Source organism: Nycticebus coucang, chromosome 7 (assembly GCF_027406575.1).
Source record: "Nycticebus coucang isolate mNycCou1 chromosome 7, mNycCou1.pri, whole genome shotgun sequence".
Lineage (NCBI taxonomy): Eukaryota > Metazoa > Chordata > Mammalia > Primates > Lorisidae > Nycticebus > Nycticebus coucang.
Genome location: NC_069786.1, coordinates 527384 through 551954, shown reverse-complemented (window position 1 = coordinate 551954; position 24571 = coordinate 527384). Strand labels below are relative to the sequence as shown.

At 47.3% G+C, this 24571-nt stretch overlaps 1 protein-coding gene across 2 annotated transcripts in view; it reads right to left on the bottom strand.

Annotated features, from left to right (window-relative positions):
- The window catches only part of DEFB1 (defensin beta 1), a 229237-nt gene that overhangs the window by 140162 nt on the left and 64504 nt on the right, over window positions 1–24571 (bottom strand). Inside the window, exon 3 of one of the 2 annotated variants that reach the window (XR_008381142.1) lies at window positions 1978–1994. The exons of the other annotated variant lie outside the window; for it this stretch is intronic. The gene's annotated coding sequence lies outside the window, so the exon portion shown is untranslated. Of the gene's footprint in view, window positions 1–1977; window positions 1995–24571 lie in introns of those variants that run through there. 2 annotated transcript variants of the gene reach the window in all.

The following is a 24571-nucleotide window of genomic DNA, read 5'->3' as shown; positions in this document are numbered from 1 at the left end:
ATGGGCTGTGGGACCTGCTGGATGGCTGAGGTGCTGCCCCTGATGTGATATTTGCATGTGAGTCCCCTCAGCCTTTGAAGGCTCAGATCGACACATTCTTTTTTTTTCTCTCCCCCCCCTTTTTTAAAATTAAATCATAGCTGTATACATGAATGCAATCATGGGGTACAATGTGCTGGTTTTATATACAATTTGAAATATTTTCATCAAACTGTTAAGATAGCCTTCACGGCATTTTCTTAGTTATTGTATTAAGACATTTGTATTCTACATTTAGTAAATGTCACATGTATCCTTGTAAGATGCACCATAGGTGTGGTCCCACCAATTACTCTCCCTCCACCCATTCTCCCCCCTCCCCTCCCTTCCCTATCACCTTTCCCCATATTCTTGGGCTATAATTGGGTTATAGCTTTATGAAAGCTATAACTTGGTTCCTTAGTAGGGCTGAGTACATTGGATACTTTTTCTTCCATTCATGAGATACTTTGCTAAGAAGAATATGTTCCAGCTCCATCCATGTAAACATGAAAGAAGTAAAGTCTCCATCTTTTTTAAGGCTACATAATATTCCATGGTTCCACACCTTTTTGAACTAGTAACTGTACATACTAGGCAATACCAAATAGTGTTTTTTTTAAACAGTTGAGTATTGAAGAAACCATTTAAAAAGCACAGAATTCAATACACTGCTTGGGAAGAAGTTTTGAGGAATGAGGGCACTGGAGGGAAAGTCAGTGTCCTCCATATCAGAGTGAAATGACTTCCGTGTCACAATTTCCTTTGGGTTTCTCATGGCTGGGGATTCCAAGATGTGAGTGCCACTGGGGACACAAGGCCACAGGGCCACAGCTTATCAAGGCTCCAGGTGAAACACCTGTCAGAGATTCTAAGTTGCAGAAGAGTCAAGACCAAGTCTGACTTTGGAGAGTTTGAGGGTGATATTAAAGGGCGGAAGATGGTTAGGTGTAAACATCTGAACTGGATGGTAATTAATGATTGTTGAGATGTGGCTATTAAAGAAATGGTGATCCATTAAAAAGGTTATACACTACGATCGAGTGGGTTTTGTCCAGAGACACAGGGTTGGTTCAACGTACACAAATCTTTTTTTTTTTTTTGTAGAGACAGAGTCTCACTTTATCACCCTTGGTAGAGTGCCGTGGCGTCACACAGCTCACAGCAACCTCCAACTCCTAGGCTTAGGTGATTCTCTTGCCTCGGCCTCCCAAGTAGCTGGGATTACAGGCGCCTGCCACAACACCCGGCTATTTTTTGTTGCAGTTTGGCCGGGGCTGGGTTTGAACCCACCACCCTCGGCATGTGGGGCCGGCGCCCTACCCGCTGAGCCACAGGCGCTGCCCAACGTACACAAATCTATAAATATAATATACCACATAAGTAGAATAAAAAACAAAGACCATGTGATTCTTTCAATTGATGCAGAAAAGGCTTTTGACAATATCCAGCATCCTTTCATGATAAAAACACTGAAGAAAATAGGCTTAGAAGGGCGGCGCCTGTGGCTCAAGGAGTAGGGCGCCGGTCCCATATGCCGGAGGTGGCGGGTTCAAACACAGCCCCGGCCAAAAATCACAAAAAAAAAAAAAAAAAAAAAAAAAAAAAAGAAAATAGGCTTAGAAGGAACATTCCTTAAGCTGATAGAGGCCAACTACAGCAAACCCACAGCCAATATCATATTGAATGGTGTAAAACTAAAAACATTCCTGGGCGGCGCCTGTGGCTCAGTCGGTAAGGCCCCGGCCCCATATACGGAGGGTGGCGGGTTCAAACCCGGTCCTGGCTGAAATGCAACCAAAAAAATAGCCAGGCGTTGTGGCGGGCGCCTGTAGTCCCAGCTGCTCGGGAGGCTGAGGCAGGAGAATCACTTAAGCCCAGGAGTTGGAGGTTGCTGTGAGCTGTGTGAGGCCACGGCACTCTACCGAGGGCCATAAAGTGAGACTCTGTCTCGACAAAAAAAAAACAACGAAAAACTAAAAACATTCCCACTCAAATCTGGAACCAGACAAGGATGCCCACTGTCCCCACTGCTGTTTAACATAGTGATGGCAGTCCTAGCCACCACAATCAGGCAAGAGAAATGGGGTCAGAGGAGGTCAAACTCTCCCTTTTCACAGATGACATGATCTTGTACCTGGAAAACCCCAGGGACTCAACTACAAAGCCCTGACAAGGGATCAAGGAATACAGCAGTGTCTCAGGATACAAAATCAATACCCACAAACCAGTAGCCTTCGTATACGCCAAAAAGTGTCAATCTGAGAACAAAGTTCAAGACTCTATTCTTTTTACAGTAGCAACAAAGACAATGACATACCTAAGGATATATCTAACAAAAGAAGTAAAAAGTCTCTATAAGGGGAATTATGAAACTCTAAGAAAGGAAATAGTAGAAGATGTCAACAAATGGAAGAACATACCATGCTCATGGCTGGAAATAATCAACATCATTAACATGTCCATACTACCCAAAGCAGTCTATAGATTTAATGCAATTCCCATCAAAGCACCACTGTCATACTTTAAAGAACTTGAAAAAATAGTACTTGGATTCATATGGAACCAGAAAAAAACCTTGAGTAGCAATAGCAGTCACACCAGCAGTGCAGAAGTGTTCCCTTCTCTCCAAATCCACGCCAGCATCTGGTGTTTGGGGACTTTGGGATGTGGGTTAATCTTGCTGGGGGTAGGTAATATCTTAATATAGCCTTTTGGAGAGAAGTATGGAGAACCCTCAAAGATCTAAATGTAGACCTTCCATTTGGCCCTTCAATCTCATTACTAGGTATCTACCCAGAAGAACAAAAATCATTTTATCACAAAGACATTTGCACTTTTTTTTATTACAGCTCAATTCATAATAGCCAAGTGATGGAAGCAATCTAAGTGTCCATCAACCCATGAATTGATCAACAAACCGGCATATGTATACCATGGAATATTACGTAGCCATTAAAAAAGATGGAGACTTTACATCTTCTACATTTACCTGGATGGAGTTGAAATACCTTCTTCTTAGTAAAGTATCACAAGAATGGAAAGATGAATATCCAATGTACTCCATACTAGTATGAAATCAATATATAAATAATTAGATGCTCCTAAGAACAATAAAACACTATTGTAGTCCAGTTTGGGGGTAGAGGGAAGTGTGGGGGGAGAGGGGAGGACGTAGGGCAGAAGGAGGGGGGGGCCTGAGGTGGGATCTCACCTAATGTGCACGTTTTGAGGGTGTATAACATGCGCCCTGGGTGAGGGGCTTGTCTACAAAGGGAACTTTGCCCTGGAAGTGAGAACAATGTAACCTAATTATTGTACCCTGATATTAATTTGAATAAAGTTTAAAAAAAAAGTCCTTGAAAAAAATAAAGAAAAGGTGATCTAGGCAGCCATCAGGAAGATGGTGCTGTCTGGGACGGCAGCCAGAGTGCTGCTCAATGGCAGGAAACTTTCCCAGAAGGAAGCCGATAGGAGAGCGTCAACAAGGCTGTGAAGAGGACCCGTAGATATGCGTTAGTCCGGAGAGGCATGGAGCTTCTTTTCTCAGCCTTAGGAGGCTGGGGTAAAGCTGTCCAGGAGACTGAGGTCTCCTGGTATCTGCAGCACCATAAAGACACTTTGACCATAAAGCCATGTTGACACCTTGTGCACTTTGACATGTCCTATGATGCTATTTTGACCCAAGGGAGACGAAATTTTACCATTGTAACACAGCGTCCCAAGAACAGACGAGACTTTAGAAGTAGAAACTGTTCAATGGCTCACTTATTCAGTGCCCCAGGAAACAGGTGGTGTACGTTTTCCACTCAGCTATCTCAGAAACTGTCACGGTGAAGCCCCCCCTTGTTTTAAATAAACGATGTCAGAGAAGGCGAGCGAGATTAAAGACCTTCCACCAAGTCCCAGTGTTACTAACCTTGGAGCTGTCACAGCCTTCTTTTTTTGAGGTAGGGTCTTGCTCTGTCAGTGAGGCTAGAGTGCAGTGGCATCATCATAGCTCACTGCAACCGCAGACTGCTGTGCTCAAGTGATCCTCCTGCCCCAGCCTCCAGAGTAGCTGGGACTACAGATGCCCACCACCATATCTGGCAAATGTTTTTGTTTTTTATAGAGACAGGGTCTTGTTCTTGCGCTGGCTGGTCTTGAACTCCTGGCCTCAAGCAATCCTCCTGCTTCAGCCTCTCAGAGTGCTAGGATTATAGGTGTAAAGCCACTGCACCTGGCCTATTCTTGTTTTAAAATAACTTTCCAGGTTTTTTTTTTCCCCCAAGACAGAGTCTGACTATGTCACCCTTGGTAGAGTGCTGTGGTGTCACAGCTCACAGCAACCTCAAACTCTTGGGCTTAAGTGATTCTCTTGCCTCAGCCTCCCGAGTAGCTGGGACTACAGGCGCCCGCCACAACGCCCAGCTATTTTTTTGTTGCAGTTGTCATTGTTGTTTAGTAGGTCTGGGCCCTCCAGTTTCAGTGTATGTGGCCAGCGGCCTACTCACTGAACTATAGTCACCGAACCAACTTCCCAGGTTTTATCCCACTTGTTGGCCATACCACATGCATCAACTCATTTGTTAGTAGAGTGTAGGAGAAAGAACCTGAAAACCCAAACTGGGCAGATCTTGGGGAGGGGCTGCTCTGGAGGCAACTGGCATGTTTTTGAAAGCTGAATATTTCTTCCCAATTCCTTGGTTAATGATTCCATGTTGGTGGCTGGAAATTGGCCATGGTGAGAGTATTTATGCCATAATAATTGACAAAGGCTACAAATCAAGGCACCCCATGCCCTGCCCAAAAGCCACTTGTACAACACAGCACACCCTGGATCTAGGTTGGAATTACTGCCCTGCCACCAGTCAGCCACAAGACCCTGGTCACAGTCCTGGTTCTGCCAACTGCCAGCTTGGGATATTGGATGAACCTCTTGATTTCCTAAACAACAGTTCTGCTGTCTGTGGAATGAGGCTAATAAGACCAATGAGAGATCAGCTTGAGATGATGCATGTCATGTTCTCAGCACAGGGTTTGCTCAGCCAGTGACAGCCACGATTTGATTCTGGGGTTGTAATTACCTGTATAATTTAGCCTCCGTCCAACCAGCGCCCCCCCCCGCCCCCCCCCCCCCCCGCCCCGACAAAAAAAGCTGTCGTTGAAGTTGAGAAGCTCTGATTGTTCTAATCAGCTCTCCCCTTCCTCCAGGGAGATTCATGAACTCTCAGTTGGCTTTAAGCCAACAGCTACCCCCACCTTGACCGTGCAAGGCTTCTCCACATCCACCTCCCCAGGCACCAAGCAGGGGCCACATAATGTGTTTTTGCTCTTTCAATTTTCCATTTTCCAGGCCAGGACAAATCAACAGAACTTCCCAAACACTTTGCAAAGACAGCAGCCACATGGCGCCGTGGGGAATAGCCAGCCGGTGCAAGGAGGCAGGATGCACCAAGGCTGGGGAGGACGTGGCCGAAGTGAGAGTATTTGCAGCTTCATTGGCACCTCCTCACACATTCCGAATTAAATCATGTACAGAAATTGCTTCCCCTCTCCCTACAGTTTAACTTGGGGACACTGACAGATCCTTGTAGAGTTTTTCCAGCTGATGTCATTCTTCCTGAGATCTGCCTTGGTCCCAGCTTACACACTGTGTTCCACCAGCACCCAGAACTCCACTAGGAGGAATCGGGGTTAGGTTTGGTGACAGCGGTTCAAAGGCCCATTTATGTGAATGTCTGGCAAAGATCCCAGGCCCCATGGAGGCCTTTTAAATTGGGTACATGGTGGAAAATTAAGCCCTGCAGGTGCTTCCTACCTGCAGGGAGTGAGTCCAACTGTTAAGGGGACTGAACGTGAAGTCCCTCGAGGGGAGAGAGCAAGCATTTACTTTAGTCTTCTCATCCGCTGGCTAGCTGAGGTTGTGTCCGCCAGGCCCACAGTGCTCAATTGTGAGTCCCACTTGGCAGCAGGTCTGTGGCTGAGGGGACAGGCAGACGGGGAGCCTCTCTCTGACATGTACCAAGCGCGGGTGGTGGCTGGAACCCACCACCTGCCATGTGGTGAGTGTGACGTGTGGAGATCAGGACAGGGTCAATTTTGCCCTCGAGCAACTGACAACCTAGAGGGGAAGAAGCTAACATCGTGCTCTGCTGTCATATTTCAATTTCATTTCTTTCTTGTTTTCTTTTCTTCGAAATGAATATATATTGAGAGTCGAATATGCTGCACCCTGTGGCAGGCACTTCACTTATTAAAAACTCAAAACCTGGGCGGCACCTGTGGCTCAAGGAGTAGGGCGCGGGCCCCATATACTGGGGGGTGGTGGGTTCAAACCCAGCCCTGGCCAAAAACTGCAAAAAAACCAAAAAAAAACTCAAAACCACTCGCTTCTTACTTGCTCCCTGAAAGACAAGGGTGAGCATGAGGCCCATTGTCTGGTGAGGAGCCTGGCCCAGGGGCACTGACTAGGGGCACTGACCAGCGACACTGACCTAGGAACACTGACCAGAGGCACTGACCAACGACACTGACCGGCGACACTGACCAGGGGCATTGACCAGTGGCACTAACCAGAGGAAATGACCAATGACACTGACCAGTGACACTGACCAGGGGCACTGACCAGAGGCACTGACCAGCGACACTGACCCAGGGGCACTGACCAAGGCAATGACTAGCGACATTGACCAGGGGTACTGACCAGGGGCACTGACCAGCAACACTGACCAGTGGCACTGACCAGGGGCACTGACCAGTGACAGTGACCAGGGGCAGGCTACCAAGCAACAGGTCCACCTCGCTCCAAAGCCCAGGGCTTCCCTGCCCCTGCTCTGTCCCTTTGGGGGGTGTCACTGCTCAGTGGTACTTTTTGTTTTGCACCCTGCATTCATAGATTCTATGTAAATTTTCAGATGGAAATAGTATTTTTCCATGAATGGTGAAAGCATGATGAGAAATTTTCTTGAAAAGATGGCATCTTGAATGACATTGTTAGACATTACTGCACCAGGTGTTACTGTTACCTCTTGTTAGACTGTGGTAAGCACTCCCTAAAATTGCTTTCTGGGTTTTTTTTTGTGTGTGTGCAAAGACCGACTTGGGGATATGCGGGAAAGGAAAGAAAGAAAATTATTTCTTTGACTAGTTCCTTCAGACAGGATATCTAGATCTTACACAGTCGGTAGTTGAGCTACATCTAGACAGAAATAAGCCTCAATCAAAGACAATTTGCTTTAAAAAAATGCTGCTGACCAGGTGGACACAAGAATCTTGATCCTAATTGTCATGCAGAACCTGCCGTATCTCATGTTTGACACAAAGGCGAACAGAGGACATTTAACTCAAGACTTTGGAAAGAATTCAGAAGGACAAGGATTATTGGATCTTACTCCTAGAAGGAGAACTAGATAATGTTTAAAGGAAATTATGGAAATATTCATGTGTAACAAACTAATTATTAAATATTAAACTATTTTAAAATGTTTTCTGCATTTCCTGTTTCCCCCACTGTCCAAGGAACAACGAGTCCTTCTGTAAATGCTGTACACGTTGCTTTCATCATTATTGCCCAAACGCAATAAGATAGGAAGGACTCATTGCTCAAGCTTGGCTTGGAGTATCCAGAACAGAGCCTACAACATAAACCACAGAGGACTGGTCTCTTGGCCTGTTGGAGAGAAAAAAACGATATTGTCAGCCCCCTCCAGTCAAAATAGTGACGGGGCGTACTCGCCAAGGGAGAGGTCATGGGGAGTGAGTAGTCACAGGGCAGGGCAGGCCTCTTGGGCCCAGGGAAGAGTTCGCCAGAGCAGGTGAATCAGGGAGATGGGGAAAGAAGGATGAATCAACCAGCCAGCACCTTGATTTTAGACGTCCCAGCCTCCAGAACTCTGAGGAATACATTTCTGTTCTTTGCAAACTGTGCAGTTCACTATAAGCTGTTGCAGCAGCACAAATAGACTCAGAATCAGGGACAGAGTGGGGGCAGGGGGTGCCCCTAGTCTCCTGGAGCTCACATTTTAGCAGATTTTTAACCCATGCTATACGTGCTCAAACGCTGGCTCTCTTTGGAGCAAGAACCTACTTAAGAAGATAGGTCAATTTTCAGCGTGGAGGAGTCGGTCATCTAGCTTTAGTCTGGCCAACTGTGCTGCTCTCACTTGGGGATGAAGCTCTTTTCTGTTTAGAGCAGACTCAGGGATTCCAGGCCTGACAATCTGACCTGTGTGCTCCCATGTCTGCTCAGTCTTTTGAGGTGAAGAAGGGCAGAGGCTGGGGGATTCTTAATCATTTGGAATATCCTTGTCATGAAGGATGATGGAGCTGGCTTAGACTGAGTCTTTACTTAGCCTTGAAGAAAGTGGAGGACTCCTCAGCCCCTCGAATCCCTTGGCGACAGTCTAATCCCTGCCTTTTCAAATGTTTCAGAACTCCCTCTCTGTGAAAAAGAAAGGAAACATCCTGGGAGGCATTCAACACATTAACCCCCAAGACTTAATCCCAAAGACGGCAACTGGTTAACAGCAGGAGATGTGGATGTCAGTCCATTCAGGCTGGGCATTTTATAGACAACAGAAATTTATTCCTCACAGGCCTGGAGACTGAAATCCAAGATCAAAGTCTGGTGAGAAGTTGCTTCTTTGATCTTAGATAGTGCCTTTTCCCTGTGTCCTCAGGTGGCAGCTGGGACCTCCTTTAAAAGGGCACTAATCTGTTCCTGAGGGCTCCAATCTTAAAAGCTACTCACCCCCAAGGCCCTGTCTTCTAATGGACATCACACTGCGGGCAAAGAAGTTAACAGATGCATTTAAGGGAGACACAAACATTTATCCCTCACACAGTGGAAAGTGGGTTGGGGCCATTTAGCTCAGAGGACATCTCCCAGCTTAGATCATAACAGGCCCCCTGTGGACAGGCTGGCAGTGAGTCCACCCAGTGGGTGCCAGGTTGGAATCGCAAAGGAGAGCATATTCCCTCCATCTCCCATGAGCTAGAGCCACCCACCCCACTGGGATCTGGATGCCAGGAAGGCTGGAGCTAAGCCAGAACCTCCTCAAGATGCTATAGTGCCCCCACTCCTGGGTTGCCTACACCTTCCTGCCTCTGAGGCAGAGGTTGCAGCCGTCTGGAGCTTGCCCAGGATACTGAGGTTGTTCCCAGGGCTGGAAGAATTTTCCCTGTGTGTGGTGGCTGGAAATGTCCCTGTTGAGCCTGTAGGAGGCCTGCCAGGCCTGCCTGTTGTGACCAGAGGCCAAAACTGTCCAGGTGGCACCACAGCAGTCAGGGACTTCAGGCTTCACCAAGGGAGGCTGCTTTGGCAGGATGCTTGTGAAAGGCAAATCTGGGCATGTTCCATGAGCTGCTTTGATTCGGTGAGTATTTTCCTTGGTTCATCACCAAGTACAGCCTGCCTGAGGTGAAAGAGAACTGATCTGTTAACAATTCTCCAGCACAAGGGGCCAGCTAGGGGAAGAATCTAGGATCAGAGTCCCAGGGCAAAGACTACAGGTGGGTGTGAGCCCTCGTCCAGGCCCCGGGCATTGCCTCCCCATCCTGCCTGATACTAGACAGTAACCCTCAACCTTTCAAGTCCCACCACAGTGCGGCCTCCTCCTGGAAGCCTTCCTATTTCCACCTCATTCCCAACACTTCCTCCACGGGTGGGATGTGTGCTCCACACCAATGAGTAGGTTTTACACTTAGTAGCACCTGTAGTCCAAGTTACTTGGGAGGCAGAGGCAAGAGAATCGCTTAAGCCCAAGATTTTGAGGTTGCTGTGAGCTGTGACACCATGGCCAACACTCTACCCAGGGCAAGAGCTTGAGACTCTGTCTCAAAAAAAGAAAAAAAGGATTGTGCAGTCCGTTCTTTTTTGTTGTTGTTGTTTGTTTCTGAGACAGAGTCTCAAGCTGTCGCCCTGGGTAGAGTGTCGACCGTGGCTTCACAGCTCATAGCAACCTCAAACTCCTGGGCTTAAGCGATTCTCTTGCCTCAGCCTCCCAAGTAGCTGGGACTACAGGTGCCCACCACAATGCCCACCTGTTTTTGTGTTGCAGTTGTCATTGTTGCTTTAGCCGGCCTGGACTGAATTCGAACCCACCAGCTTTGGTGTTATGTGGCTGGCACCATAACCACTGTGCTACGGGCGCCACTGTTTTTTTTTTGAGACAGAGTCTCATTTTGTCACCTTCAGTAGAGTGCCATGGCGTCACAGTTAAAACTACCTCAAACTCTTGGGCTTAAGTGATTCTCTTGCCTCAGTTGCCCAAGTAGCTGGGACTATAGGTGCTGGCCACCACGCCTGGCTATTTTTTGGTTGTAGTTGTCATTGTTGTTTGGCGGGTCTGGACTGGATTTGAACCCGCCAGCTCCCGTGTATGTAGCTGGCTCCCTAACTGCTGAGCTACAGCAGTCCTGTTTTAAAGTGCTCTGCTCTGGAGGCACTGGGATGGATGTTTTCTAAGTCCAGGGCATCAAAATAAATAAATAAATAAATAAATAAATGAATGAATAATAAAAGTCCAGGGCATCATTTTTGGCTGTTTCAGTTTTCTAGTTTTTTAAAAATAGACTTTTAAAAATAGTAGTTTTAGGCTCACATCAAAATTGAGAGGAAAGTACGGATACCTCCCATAGGCTAACCCAGCCCCCCACTGTCAGCACCCCCATCAGAATGGGGCATTTGCCACCCTCTATGTGATCATGGGGAGGCAGCCTAATCTCTCTGACCCTTTTACTTCCCATCTGTGAAATGGGGGAGAATGATAGGACCTAATTTATAGAGTTGTGTTGAGTGGTGAATGTGCTATTATAAAAAGTAGCACAGAGCCTCACATCTAGAGAACACTTAGGAAGGATTAGTTGAGGTGACAATCATGAGTCTATTTTCATTTTGAAAGAATGAGTGAAAGAATGACCAAAGCCCCTCAGTCCAAAGAATTGCTGAGCTTGGGCAGGACGGCTGATATTGTTCTTCAGTACCAAGAAGCATGAAGTTGGCAATGAGAATGCCTCTTCACATTGTTCAACTACACATATTTTTCCTAAAATAAATGCTTAGGAGCTTTTAAACAATGGGTAGAAAAGTTTGAAATAAACCAACCAGGGCTGGGCAAGGTGGGTCAGGCCTATAATCCCAGCATTCTGGGAGGCCAAGGTGGGTGGATTGCCTGAGCTCACAGGTTTGAGACCACCCTGAGCCAGAGTGAGACCTCATCCCTAAAAATAGCCGGGCATTGTGCTGGATGCCTGTAGTCCAAGCTACTTGGGAGGCTGAGGCAAGAGAATCACTTAAGCCCAAGAGTTTGAGGTTGCTGTTAATTTTAATTGTGACGCCATGGCACTCTACTGAGGGTGACAAGGTGAGACTCTGTCTCAAAAAAAAAAAGAAAAAAATAGCCGGGCGTTGTGGCGGGCGCCTGTAGTCCCAGCTGCTCGGGAGGCTGAGGCAAGAGAATCGCGTAAGCCCAAGAGTTAGAGGTTGCTGTGAGCCGTGTGACGCCACGGCACTCTACCCGAGGGCAGTACAGTGAGACTCTGTCTCTACAAAAAAAAAAAAAAAAGTGGCACCCATAGCACAGTAGTTATAGTGCCAGCCACATACACCGACACTGGTGGGTTCAAATCCAGCCCAGGCCAGCTAAAGTGACAATGACAATTGCAATACAAAAATAGCCAGGCGGGCGGCGCCTGTGGCTCAGTGAGTAGGGCGCCGGCCCCATATGCCGAGGGTGATGGGTTCAAACCCAGCCCCGTCTGAACTGCAACAAAAAATAGCCGGGCGTTGTGGCGGGCGCCTGTAGTCCCAGCTGCTTGGGAGGCTGAGGCAAGAGAATCACGTAAGCCCAAGAGTTAGAGGTTGCTGTGAGCCGTGTGACGCCACGGCACTCTACCCGAGAGCAGTACAGTGAGACTCTGTCTCTATAAAAAAAAAACAAAAACAAAAAAAAACAAAAATAGCCAGGCATTGTGTCAGGCACCTGTAGTCTCAGCTACTTGGGAGACTGAGGCAAGAGAATCACTTAAGCCCAAGGTTGCTGTGAGCTGTGACGCTACAGCACTCTACCCAGGGTGACATAGTGAGACTCTGTCTCAAAAGAAAACAAAAAGGAAAAAACCATCCAGGCCATGGTGGCAGGTCAGTAAACCTGAACCCCCAAAGCAAATATTCAGTTGGAAAAACATATAATGAACAATGTAAGAATTAAATTTAGACATGAAGAAAAATCACCTAATTTGGGGACTTTACCCAGGAATCAAGCTTGAATATGGGCAATGGGTCAGCTTTTTAACAGAAAGGCCAGTTCCTGTGTCATTCCCTCACTTTCTCGGTGTGAGCCAAGGCCAGTCTGAGCTTGGCATTGTTCCCTATACCATTAACACGACTAATGAAAGATTGGAGCAGACCCAAAGCAAAAGCTTGTTTAGAGCACTTCCTATCCACTTCATCGGCATAAACATGTGTTATGGGTTTGGGCTATTTTCCAAGTTGGGGTACATGATGATAAACAACAGGTTTTTTTTTTTGGTGAGTACAATTTTAACTGGGTACTTTGCAAAACACAATTAAAAAAAGTTCGAAGAAACTATTAAGTGGAAAAGTTAGAGACTTAAAGAATTGTCTGTGGTTTTAAAAATGTTTTCCACTAAGCTTCTTGTTTATATCTTGATGTTAGGAAAGACCTGCTCGGCTACAGTTTCGACTAGTAACCTGTGTTTCCCATAGATTTGGGGCCTTTCTTTCATGGACTATCAATAATTATCCATCTTATTTTAAGGGTGAAAGAGGAAAGTGAAAAGTTCAAGAAATCAATAATTAGCTGGCCTGCATTTGCTGAGAAATTCAGAACAATGTTAATGACTAAAATTTACAAAGTAAATCCACATAATATGAAGAAGTAAATTAACCCAGAATGACAAAAAGAAAGGACGGTTCCCATGTAACCTCATAAATTTCTTGCTCGATGCATTTCAAGTCTCTGATTTCTAATAAAATTCTCATGAGAACATAGTATTGCTCCATAAAAACTCCTGAACTCTCCCCATGAGAACTGGCTGGTTTATAAGGGCACATGGGTTCAAAGCTATGGTTTATTTATTAAAAATTTCTCAGTAAATATATCATGGTCCACTGGATAGCACCCCGCAATTGTGGAGAGGCCATGTATCATTGCTGCTGTCCCCGAGTACGAAGAAAAATAACAAGAAGCACGTCAGTAACTCTCTGAACCAAAAAAAACTGGAACCTTTTATTTTTCTAAGCGAAGTTCTAAGCTTCTTTTGCTTACCTTTGACCCAAAGGGAGCTCGTTCGTGGGAATCTCACATTAGCTTTATGGAGGTGTGAGCATTCTTGCCCTCATGCTTGCTGGGGTGATCAGGAGTCCAGCAAAGCCAAGAAGGGAAGCTTGATTTTCTCCCTGTCTCTGCAGTGAGTGGGCATGTCCTGAGGAACACGCGGAGCAGAAAGGCAGCTGGCTGGGCATCGTCAGTGCTTTTGGAAGATTTCAAATGTCCTGTAGAAAAGATGTGTCTGTACACGCAGTCAAGGAGACAATGAATTCGTGGCTCCCTCACTTCCACACATGCCTGCCACCTGGGAAACACGTTCACTCACAGTGCGTTTCCATCAGGCCCAGACATGTGGCTAACAGTCTATGTGTTTTATCTCACCCAATCCCACGTGAAATCCTATGACACAAAGCTGTTTTTACCATCCTCCTTTCAGAGAGAGGGGAACTTCATACAGAAAGGTTAAGTGACTTGCCGAAGTTACACATCTCATGAGGGACAGAGCAGGAAACTGAACCTATGCCTGTTGCACAAGACCAGATTTTGAGGGAGATGTCCTGCCAAGGATCGTGGCGTGAGAACCTGGGAGCCACTCTAGTGTTGGCCCTAGTCACTTGGGATCCTTTTCAAACAAGCCTGCAGGTGTGGAGTGGACATGTGCAGAGCATCTGTCAGGGGCTAGAAGCTGCACTGGTGTTGTCGCAGGGGACGGCCCACAAGGAAGGGGCTTCCAAAGTTTCCTAAACATTCTGCTACTGGGCCCAGAAGCTCCAGAACAGGACTTGGCATTTCCAGCACTAGGAATAGGCCGTGGCACCCAGAGGTGCTAGGTTGGAATATTTTTGACCCATGGCTGAGAGAGAAAGCATAATTTTAAAAAATTGTAATAGATTTTAATTTTTAAAGGAGTTTCGGGTTTGCAGTAAAATTGAGAGGAAAGTACAGAGATTTCCTATTACACTTACTGGTGCCCATCCCCCAGCCTCCTCCATTATCAATATCCCCCACCAGAGTGGTACATTTGTCACAGTGGATCAATTGACATTGTCATTATCCACAGTTTACATTACAGGTCACTCTGGGTGCTGCGCATTCCCTGAGTCAGTATAATGACCTGAATCCACTGTTACAGTGTCGTCATACGGCTGATCCACAGCCCTAGACTCCTCTGCTCTGCCTGTTCCTCCCTCCACCCACCCCCCAGATACCCCGGAGTCTTTGCTGGCTCCATAGTTTTGCCTCTTCCTGAAGTCATACCCATATGGTTGTAATCATACAGCATGGAGTTTTTCAGATGGGCTTTTTTCGCCGAGTAATACGCATTTAATTTTCTTCCTTGTCTTTTCATGGCTTGGGGGCTCTTTTTTTTTTTTTTTTTTGCAGTGTTTGGCTGGGACTGGATTTGAACCCACCACCTCTGGCATAAGGGGCAGTCGCTCTACTCCTTTGAGCCACAGGTGCCGCCAGGGGACTCACTTTTTAGCGCTGCCCCTCCCTGAGAGGGGCATAATTTTCACCTCAAAGAAATGAAAAGTTCATTCTAGATTTGTGGAATTTAGAGCTGGACGTGGGACAGCCCAGCCCCGGCGGCCTGGTCTGGAATTCACTGCCCCTGAAGAGAAGCAGATGACCTCTTTTTTCTCAATGACAACAGCAGCAGGAGCCTGATTCGTAGTCTCCCAGAGCAGACCCGAGGCGCTGTGCTGCCCGGCTGAGCGAGCTGAGCTGCCCGGGTATTCCATCCGCGCTGACTTCACATTCCTTTCTATGGAAGATGGTAACTGCATTTGAACACCTAATGATCTCCACGAACCCTGCAAAACAAGACTCCAAGCAGGTCAGTCCAGCAGCTTGTTGAGAAAATGCAAAATTCCGTGCACGTGCTTTTCAAAAGTCCCGGGCGTGGTGATTGAAATCAACCCCCACCCCGAGTTTATGTCTAGAAGGACAGGAAAGGGAGCCCGGGTGAGAGCGAGCGGCCCAGCAGCGCACGAGCGCCACCCGGCGCCCGCGACGGGCAGCCGCGCTCCCAGCTCCGGGGGCCCCGGGGCTGCAGCTAGGAGCTGTGGCCCGCAGGTCACAGGTCGCATCAGCTTTCGCCCTTAAAGCAACCAAATGTGAAATATACTACACTGCATCACCTATGCCGGTTTCACTAGCTCATTGAAGAATGTCTTCATTATGAGAATCTGCAAATGTCAGGGTGAGGCTGTTCTCTACGAAGAGTTGTCTTTTGCAATTTAGAATTATAGCTCAATAAGAACATGTTATTTTAAACCTAAGACAAAACTGAGACAGATTAACTTTTTCGTTGACAGTTAATGAAAAACAAATGGCTAAAAGTCCTGAACGTTTTTGTAACCTTACACAATTGACCTTGGGCCTTGGTCTACCCAACTCCTAATTTATCACTTCACTTCCTGGCAGCCAGGGGATACGCACTCCCTCACATACACACCCTTCCAAATTCTTAGGATGTTTAGAATGGAAAGTTGGGTCTGATTAAGTAAATCTTTGTCATTCACTCTGCAATGGCTGTCATTTAAAAGACCCACACGAAAAATTAATAACTAGAATCAATCCCCTTTTCTCCATGGTTCCTAGAGTTCTTTGGGTAAAAGGAGAAAGCAGACAGGACCTGGCGTTTTTGGAATTGCTGCTCTGTTGGAATAGGAGGCTGTGTTAGCTGCTTCAAAAGGATCATTTTATCATAAGTCCTAATAATGATATCTAAGTCCCAAGAAGGGTCTGTGTCCCAAGCCCCTGGTGTGGTACAAGGTCACCAGACAAAGGAAAGATGTCCTTAAATGATTTTATGGCTCTGGAGCCTCACAGTCAAGCAAACTGGAACCTCCAAAGGCACCCCGAGCATTTACCGTGGGAAGAGCCAGGTAAGGCAAAACAGGGGGCGCAAGTATCCCTTTCTTCCCTAGTGCCAGGCAGCAGTGGACGTCCTGGCTAAACAGGATGACTCTGATTCCACCCTTTCTGGAGGAACTGGAATAGAAATAAAAAGAAGGATCCTATCTGTGGGATCCATAACCCTGTGGTTATGTGTAAGCATTCTACAGTCTAACCACACCAGTGACCAGAGCTGCTATTTTACAGAAAAGAAACCTGAGGTTCAGAAAGATTAAGTCTTTATCTATGGTTACAAGATTAGCTAGAGAAAGAGCTAGGAAGAGAACCCAGGTCTCAGGCCCCACTTTATTTTTCTCTCAAAGGTATCATAAGCCCAAAACTCATTTCCCTAGTGGTTGGCCAAACTTCAGGTTTAAAGGAAAAAAGGAAATGCCCATCTAATGCTCCTTTTTAAAAAGTAAGTTAAAGAGGCGGCATCTGTAGCTCAGTGGCTAGGGCACCAGCCACATACACTGAGGCTGGCGGGTTCAAACCCGGCCTGGGCCAGCTAAAGCAAAAATGACAACAACAACAAAAAGCTGTGTGTTGTGGTGGTGCTTGTAGTCCCAGCTACCTGGGAGGCTGAGGCAGAGAATTGCTTAAGCCCAGGAGTTTGAAGTTGCCGTGAGCTATTGATGCTAAGGCACTCTACTCAGGGTGACAGCTTGAGACTCTGTCTCAAAAAAAAAAAAAAAATGTGGGCAGTGCCTGTGGCTCAGTGAATAGGGCGCCGGCCCCATATACCAAGGGTAGCAGGTTCAAACCTGGCCCTGGCCAAACTGCAATAAAAGAGTAGCGGGGCATTGTGGTGGGTGTCTGTGGTCTCAGCTGCTCGGGAGCCTGAGGCAAGAGAGTTGCCTAGACCCAAGAGCTGGAGGTTGCTGTGAGCTGTGATGCCACGGCTCACAAAAAAAAAAAAGTAAGTTAAAGACCAAGTGTCACTTCGATCTGAAATTTTAGGGCTTGAATGACATCTTTTAATGGGCCTTGATTGTTTGTTTCTTTGTTTTGTTCTCTTAGTTTCAGCTCTCAGGACACACTAAAACCAAAAATCCATATTGTTTATTTTGTTCCCAATCTCATCTCTCCCTCTTTCCTTCCCTTCCCCCCACTCATAGCTTTGCCAATTTGTAAACAAATCAGAAAAAATTCCCAATGGGCTGAAAACCTGTGCATGGTTTACTCCAGCTGGAAAGAATTGTGTTCCACCGAGATTTAGACCCCATTTACAATGGAAACCCTGACGGGCAATGCTGTAATTATGGTCTTGCTATAATGAATGTATTCGTGTGGTCAAAGTCACGGATTTTTCCATGGTTTTTTTCCATGGGAGATTTCCTCCCTGAGAGATGTTAATTTACAATCTGGATTATAGCTTTGACATTAAACCAGGATCTCTCCTGGCACTGCTCTAGCCTGAAGTTAACTATGATATTGACTTTGGTAGTCATGATTAGCAAGGGAGATATTAGTCAGATTGATTTTTGCAAGGCTGATAGGAGTAGGGCGATGGGGGCTTGGTGGTTAGCATCTGACTTCAGTAAACTCCCAGATTTTTAGCCAGTCAGTATTTCCTTTTTTCTCTGACTTGGTGGGCTCATTAAAGTGGAATCATTGGGTAAGGCTATATGGCATTAGGGCGACCAACTATCCTAACTGGCCCAGGATTGGGTAAGGCTATGTGGCATTAGGGCAACCAAATATCCTGATTGGCCCAGGACCACCCAGTTTTAGCACTAAAATCTCGCATGCCTGGAAACTCCTCAGGGAGCCAGGACAATGGGTAACCCTAAATTGTATGGAAAATAGAGTCAAAATTGGGAGGTCAGCAAAGTAACTGTTTACTTTAAAGAAAGCAACTAGACTGAGTTTTTTTTTTTTTAATTTATTTTTTTGTAGGGACAGAGTCTCACTGTACCACCCTCGGGTAGAATGCCATGATGTCACACGGCTCACAGCAACCTCTAACTCTTGGGCTTATGGGATTCTCTTGCCTCAGCCTCCCCAGCAGCTGGGACTACAGGCGCCCGCCACAACGCCCAGCTATTTTTTTGTTGCAGTTTGGCTGGGGCTGGGTTTGAACCCGCCACCCTCGGCATATGGGGCCAGCGCCCTACTCACTGAGCCACAGGCGCACCCCCGTCTGAGTTTTAAAGTAAGATCTTTTCTTGGTGCTTCAAAATCCTTAGTAGAATCAGCATTACCCTGAGAACTGATTCAGGAAAAGGGCTCAAAAGAAATGTTACAATCCCACACTTGGTATGGCAGACTATAATTTGAAAAACCAGGTAAGACATTGCCGGGCCTAATAATGTCATGGGTTAGCACACCTTTGCTCACTTGGAGGCATGAACAGAATGTGCCATTTCATGGGTATTTAGGCTTCACTTCTCTAAGCCTTTCATAATCGGACCTTGAATGTTCTTTGGAAACCTCTCTTCACCATGCTGGAAGGGCAAAGGATGAAGGAGAGAAGGACTGTGGGACCCACATGGGGGCTCAGCCTCCTGACCGAGCCCCCTGGAGCCTTACTCCGGAGGCCCTGCTTGCCACAGCTTTTCCTTTTCCATATCTCCCAGGTTGTTCATGTTGCCTTTCCAAATATTGTGAAAACTGCTGGCTTTTAGGAATTGGTAGGCTAAGTGAAGTTAAAAGAAAAGAAGAAATACAGAATGAAAACTGAGACAAAAAAGGACATTGCAAGAGCCGCATGAACCCTCCTCTCCTTGACAGTTCTGTAGCTCAAGGCAGGAGAAAGTGTACATCAATTTCAAACATGTAAACCAATTTGATTTTTGTAAATCAATTTGATTTATGAGAACAGATCCTTTGAGACATGAATGTTAAACCTATTTCTGGATGTATGACAGCAAACCTTCAGCATATGTGCAGATCCTGTGTCTGCATTTATAAACCCCAAGCCTTTGGTAACCATGTGTGGATGCTTCCTACGGCTGTAGCTTCCATCACACACTATTCCAGGTCATAAGATGTAAAAGGAAGGTGGGCATGAAGATATCAACCTGCTGTTGTTCTGTCCCCACTTTCCGCCCCGTGGAAGCTGGGCGTCTTGAGGCCAGAAGCTGGTGCAGGTGGCTCTGTGAGGCAGGTGTCCCTGTCACATGCTCTGCTGGCCACTGCTCCATAGCCTGGAATGTGAGCAATGTGACCTGACCCACAGCCTTAAGAAGAGCCTCCTTAGATGACCCCCAGACCTCAACAAAAAATACATGCTTATTGTTTTATGCCCCTGAGATTCATCCAAACTAATATATCCACTTGCAAAGAGAGAATATAACCCAGTTAAGGGTCATGGCTGGTTCTTCTTCAGATGTGCCAATCCATGTATGTTATAAGATATAGGGGCTGGGCGCAATGGCTCACACCTGTAATCCTAGCACTCTGGGAGACCAAGGCGGGTGGATCACCTGAGTTCACGAGTTTGAGACTGCCCTGAGCCAAAGCGAGACCTCATCTCTAAAAATAGCTGGGCATTATGGTGGGTGCCTGTAGTCCCAACTACTGGGAGTCTGAGACAAAAGAATGGTTTGAGCCGACGAGTTTGAGGTTGCTGTGAGCTGTGATGCCACAGCACTCTACTGAGGGTGACAAAATGAAACTCTGTCTCAAAAAAAAAAAAAATATCTATAGGCCAGGCTCAATGGCTTATGCCTGTAATCCCAGAACTCTGGGAGGCCAAGGTGGGTGGATTACCTGAGTTCAGGAGTTCGAGACCAGCCTGAGCGAGAGTGAGACCCTGCCTCTAAAAAAAACAAAAACAAAAACTAGCTGGGCGCTATGGTGCGTCTCAGCTGCTCAGGAGGCTGAGGCAAAAGGATCACTTAAGCCCAGGAGTTTGAGGTTGCTATGATGCCACAGCACTCACCCAGGGGAGCTAAGTGAGACTCTGTCTCAAAAAAAAAAAAAAAAAAAAAAGATAGTGATAAAGGGGTCTTTTGTTGTCATGGGAGGACCGAAGATCTAAAATTTCCATTCTTATTTTTCTGCTTCTTAATAGAAGTGTCTACAAGACCTATGTTGATAGGCCTGCAAAGGCCATAGGAAGACACTCATGGGCAGTCCAGAATCTAGGAGATAGCTGAGTAAGATAAATGGTTTTGCCGTCACATGCACAAGGAGCAGACAGGCACATTTTAAATTGCCACAGCTTGGGGACTGTTTGGTGCAGAGGCCCAGTGCTCGACTGCTATGGAAGAATCCCGAGGGCACCTCTGGCCGGTAACCATGCCAGCTGTTTTCAGCCAGACTGACTCTTCTTCCCAGAGCTGGGCTACAGGAGATGATTTTTGTAGACTGTGTGGAGACTCTTAGCCCTTGGCTTCCTGTTGGGTCTGGCCCACGGCTGTACTCACAGGAGGGGTCAGGGCGTTGATTTTTTTGGTCTCCTCATGCTGGTCACTGTGGGTTGGCTGCAGTCCTCACTGACCCCAGCTGGCGAGGGCCCATGAGCAGAGAGCACTCTCTCCTGGGCCTGACACTCAGGGAGGTAGTAGTGTGGGGGGCTGCTCTGCCCCATGACATGGTAAACAGCCTCTTTGTTTCTACAAAGACCCACCCACCTCCAAAATAGCTGTTTGGCAGCTTTGCTTCTAGAGTAATAGGCAGTCCCTGGGTTACGAATGAGATAGGTTCTGTAGGTTTATTCTTCAGGCGAATTAGTATGTAAGTTGGAATAGGTACATTTACCTATTACTTGTAGTAGCCTGTTTGTCAGTGTGAGTTGTATGCAAGTTGGATGTTAGTAACTCAGGGACCGGACTGCCTGTATTGAAATCCTGAATCCTTCAGAAAACCCTGGACATTGAATTCCTCGTAAGATGTGTGTGCTGAGTGCTTTCTGTGAGTCATTCATCACATGGGGCCTCAAGAGATGCAAACAGTGGAACAAAATAGCTTTCCCCAAAGAGCTCATAAGGGTTATAGAAATAGCTACGCAAATCAACCCTAGGTTTCTGCAGTTCCTGGCAGCTGGGTATTCCTGCTTTTGGTAGAGATGGCAGTGCAGAAGTCTGCAGTGTTTAGGGCTGTGAGAGAGACTTAAAAAAAAAAAGAAAAGAAAAGTGGCTGGCAGGTACAGTAGGAGGTAGGAGATAAACGCTCCCAGACCAAGGGCAATGTTGAAGTTCTGTGTGGTGGCCACTTCCTGATGCAACTGCATCAGTTGAGGAGAGAGAGGGACAGAATTCCAACAGCAAGAGCAGCCTGCTGACCTGTGTGCCTGTGAGGGACACAGCACTGCTCCCTGAGTATAGTCACAAAGGGGCAGGGGGTTGGGGAGGAGACGCTAGGGTGACGGAGAAGCCCAAGGGGACTAGGAGGAAAGAAATGGAGGGTGAAGGGTGTGAATGGAGGGTGAAGAGTGTGAATGGAGGGTGAAGGGTGTGAATGGAGGGTGAGGGGTGTGAATGGAGGGTGAAGCAGTGTGAATGGAGGGTGAGGGGTGTGAATGGAAGGTGAAGGCTGTGAATGGAGGGTGAAGGGGTGTGAATGGAGTGAAGCGGTGTGAATGTAGGGTGAGGGGTGTGAATGGAGGGTGAAGGGTGTGAATGGAGGGTGAAGGGCTGTGAATGGAGGGTGAGGGGTGTGAATGAAGAGTGATGGGGTGTGAATGGAGGGTAAAGGGTGTGAATGGAGGGTGAAGTGGTGCGAATGAAGGATAAAGGCTGTGAATGTAGGGTGAAGGAGTGTGAATGGAGGGTGAAGGTTTGTGAATGTAGGGTGAGGGGTGTGAATGGAGGGTGAGGGGTGTGAATGGAGGGTGAAGGGGTGTGGATGGAGGGTGAAGTGGTGTGAATGGAGGGTGAAGGTTTGTGAACGGAGGGTGAGGGGTGTGAATGTAGGGTGAGGGGTGTGAAAGGAAGGTGAAGGGGTGTGAATGGAGGGTGAAGTGGTGTGAATGGAGGGTGAAAGGGTGTGAATGGAGGGCGATGGGGTGTGAATGGAGGGCGATGGGGTGTGAATGGAGGGTGAAGTGGTGTGAATGGAGGGTGAAAGGGTGTGAATGGAGGGCGATGGGGTGTGAATGGAGGGCGATGGGGTGTGAATGGAGGGTGAAGTGGTGTGAATGGAGGATGAAGGGGTGTCAATGGAGGGTGAGGGGTGTGAATATAGGGTGAAGGGGTGTGAATGGAGGGTGAAGGCTGTGAATGGAGGGTGAGGGGTGTGAATGGAGGGTGAAGGCTGTGAATGGAGGGTGAAGGGTGTGAATGGAGGGTGAGGGGTGTGAATGGAGGGTGAAGGGTGTAAATGGAGGTAGAGTCCATCTGTGTTCTGTGCATAGAGACCTGACCCCTGTGTCAGCTTTGCCTCCCAGAGACTCACTACTCAGGGACAGAGGAGGGCACCATGACGTGTCATAGGTCAGATGAGCTGGCTCAGGGGAGCCTCCTGTCCTGAGCCCTTGCTCATCCCAGGCCGCCTGTGCTGTCCTTCCTGTATCACTGCTGAGGAACACGGAGGCTTGTCTGCACAGGTTTGATCCCTGGACAGTGGGCCCAGTCTGGTGACACTGAGCTCCCGTGATTGCTGCCACTTGTTCCCACTCTCTTCTTAAGTTGCACATAAGCTATGGACAGATGCGTCCAGTCTACTTCGGATAGCATCAAGCTGCTATGGATAAGGTCGGCTAAAACACGAACTTAGAAACAGGTGCAGCTGAAGAGTGAGCCACTGGTGGGATGTGGGAAAGTCACTGCTTTACTCGCGATTGATATGTAATATTTAGCCTGACAAACAGTTGTGAAGCTGCTAAGACTGTTTGAAGGGCACAAAGAGCAGTCCTCAATCTCCATGAACTGGGTATCGTGTTCAAGATGGCTGTGGTGTGCTTCTGTGGTGTCCCCGCTTTCCTGTGTAATGGGTGACAGCTGCCTCCTCACCAGTGACAGCTGCACCCCCAGGCTAGTCCCTCCCTGTGGGACTTATCGCAACACAGTGACAGCCTTATCACAACACAGTGACAGAACTACAATCCCCAGGGAGCCCCTCAGACTCACCCAGCAGAGTCCACATCCTGCAAGTCCTTTCAAACATCCTTTTGCCAAGATGCCCCTCAGTAGCCATGGGATGTGTTCTTTTTTTTTGAAACAGAGTCTCACTATGTTGCCCTTGGTAGAGTGCTGTGTTGTCATGGTTCACAGCAACCTCAAACTCTTGGACTCAAGCGATCTTTTTGCCTCAGCCTCCCAAGTAGCTGGGACTACAGGCACCTGCCACAATGCCCAGCTATTTTTAGAGATGGGGTCTCGCTCTTGCTCAGGTAGGTCTTGAGCCTGCGAGCTCAGGCAATCCACCTGCCTCAGCCCCCCAAGTGCTGGGATTACAGGTGTGAGGCACCGCGCCCCACCGGGGGTGTTCTTCCCTAGGGAAGATGAGCAGTAAACCCAAGTAACTCAACCCAGGTGGCTCCTGGATGTCTTTGCCTGGAGGTCAAAGGTCACAGTCTAGACCACCAAAGGGTCAATGGTTTACAGAGGGCCCATTCCTAAAGACAACTGTGAGCACTCAGTCCTATGAGCTGGTGGTGTGGAGAGGAGCATCACGACATCCTTGCTCAGAGAAGGCCCTTCCTCTGTTCTGGGCAGTCGACAGAGTCTCCAGTTCAGCTCTCCATGTCCATCTGCCAGGCAGAGGCCTGAGGTCTCCTGGAGTAAAGCGTCATAGATACCCAAGGCTGGCTATTCTGGGTAACTCCAAAACTGGTTTTGACTTTCTGGTTCTTCCCTTCTCCTCAGGGAAAGGGAATTTCCCAGAACAGACCTTTAAAGTCGTCCTGTTACACCTACTTACCACTCACAGCCAGCGTGGAGACCCAGGGGCAGAACCTGAGAAGTCACTTTGAGCTGAATCTTCTAGAACTTGAATTTCCTTTTTTGTCACTAAGCTGAGGTGCTGTTCAGGCTTTATCTGCTCATCTCCAGTGGAATGTGACCCTTCACTCCCGTGACAGCCTGCTCTGCCCTTTAACTCTGTTAAAGATCCTATATTGGGTCCTAATGAGTTTCTTGGTGGTTCACATTAGCCCTACAGGAAGAAAAATCAAATCTCTCTTCCACAGGACAGCCTGGGGGCCCTGAAGATGGCAGTCACATCCTTCCCACTGAGCTGAACTGCCACAGGACGCTGTAGCCATTTCAGAGGGGACGTGATGACAAAACCATCATTCGTGCCCCCCGCAGATGCCACAGCACACGTGCCACATTTCCTTTTCTGTGTGACCAGCCTTTCGTAGATATTCACTAAGCGTTTTTTGAATTAAGTGTTCATTTATTAGTCTTTAATAAATATAATCCTTTTCACCACCTGGTAACACATTTTCTGAAGATATGAAATGAAAAGGCCATTTGAGGGGCCCC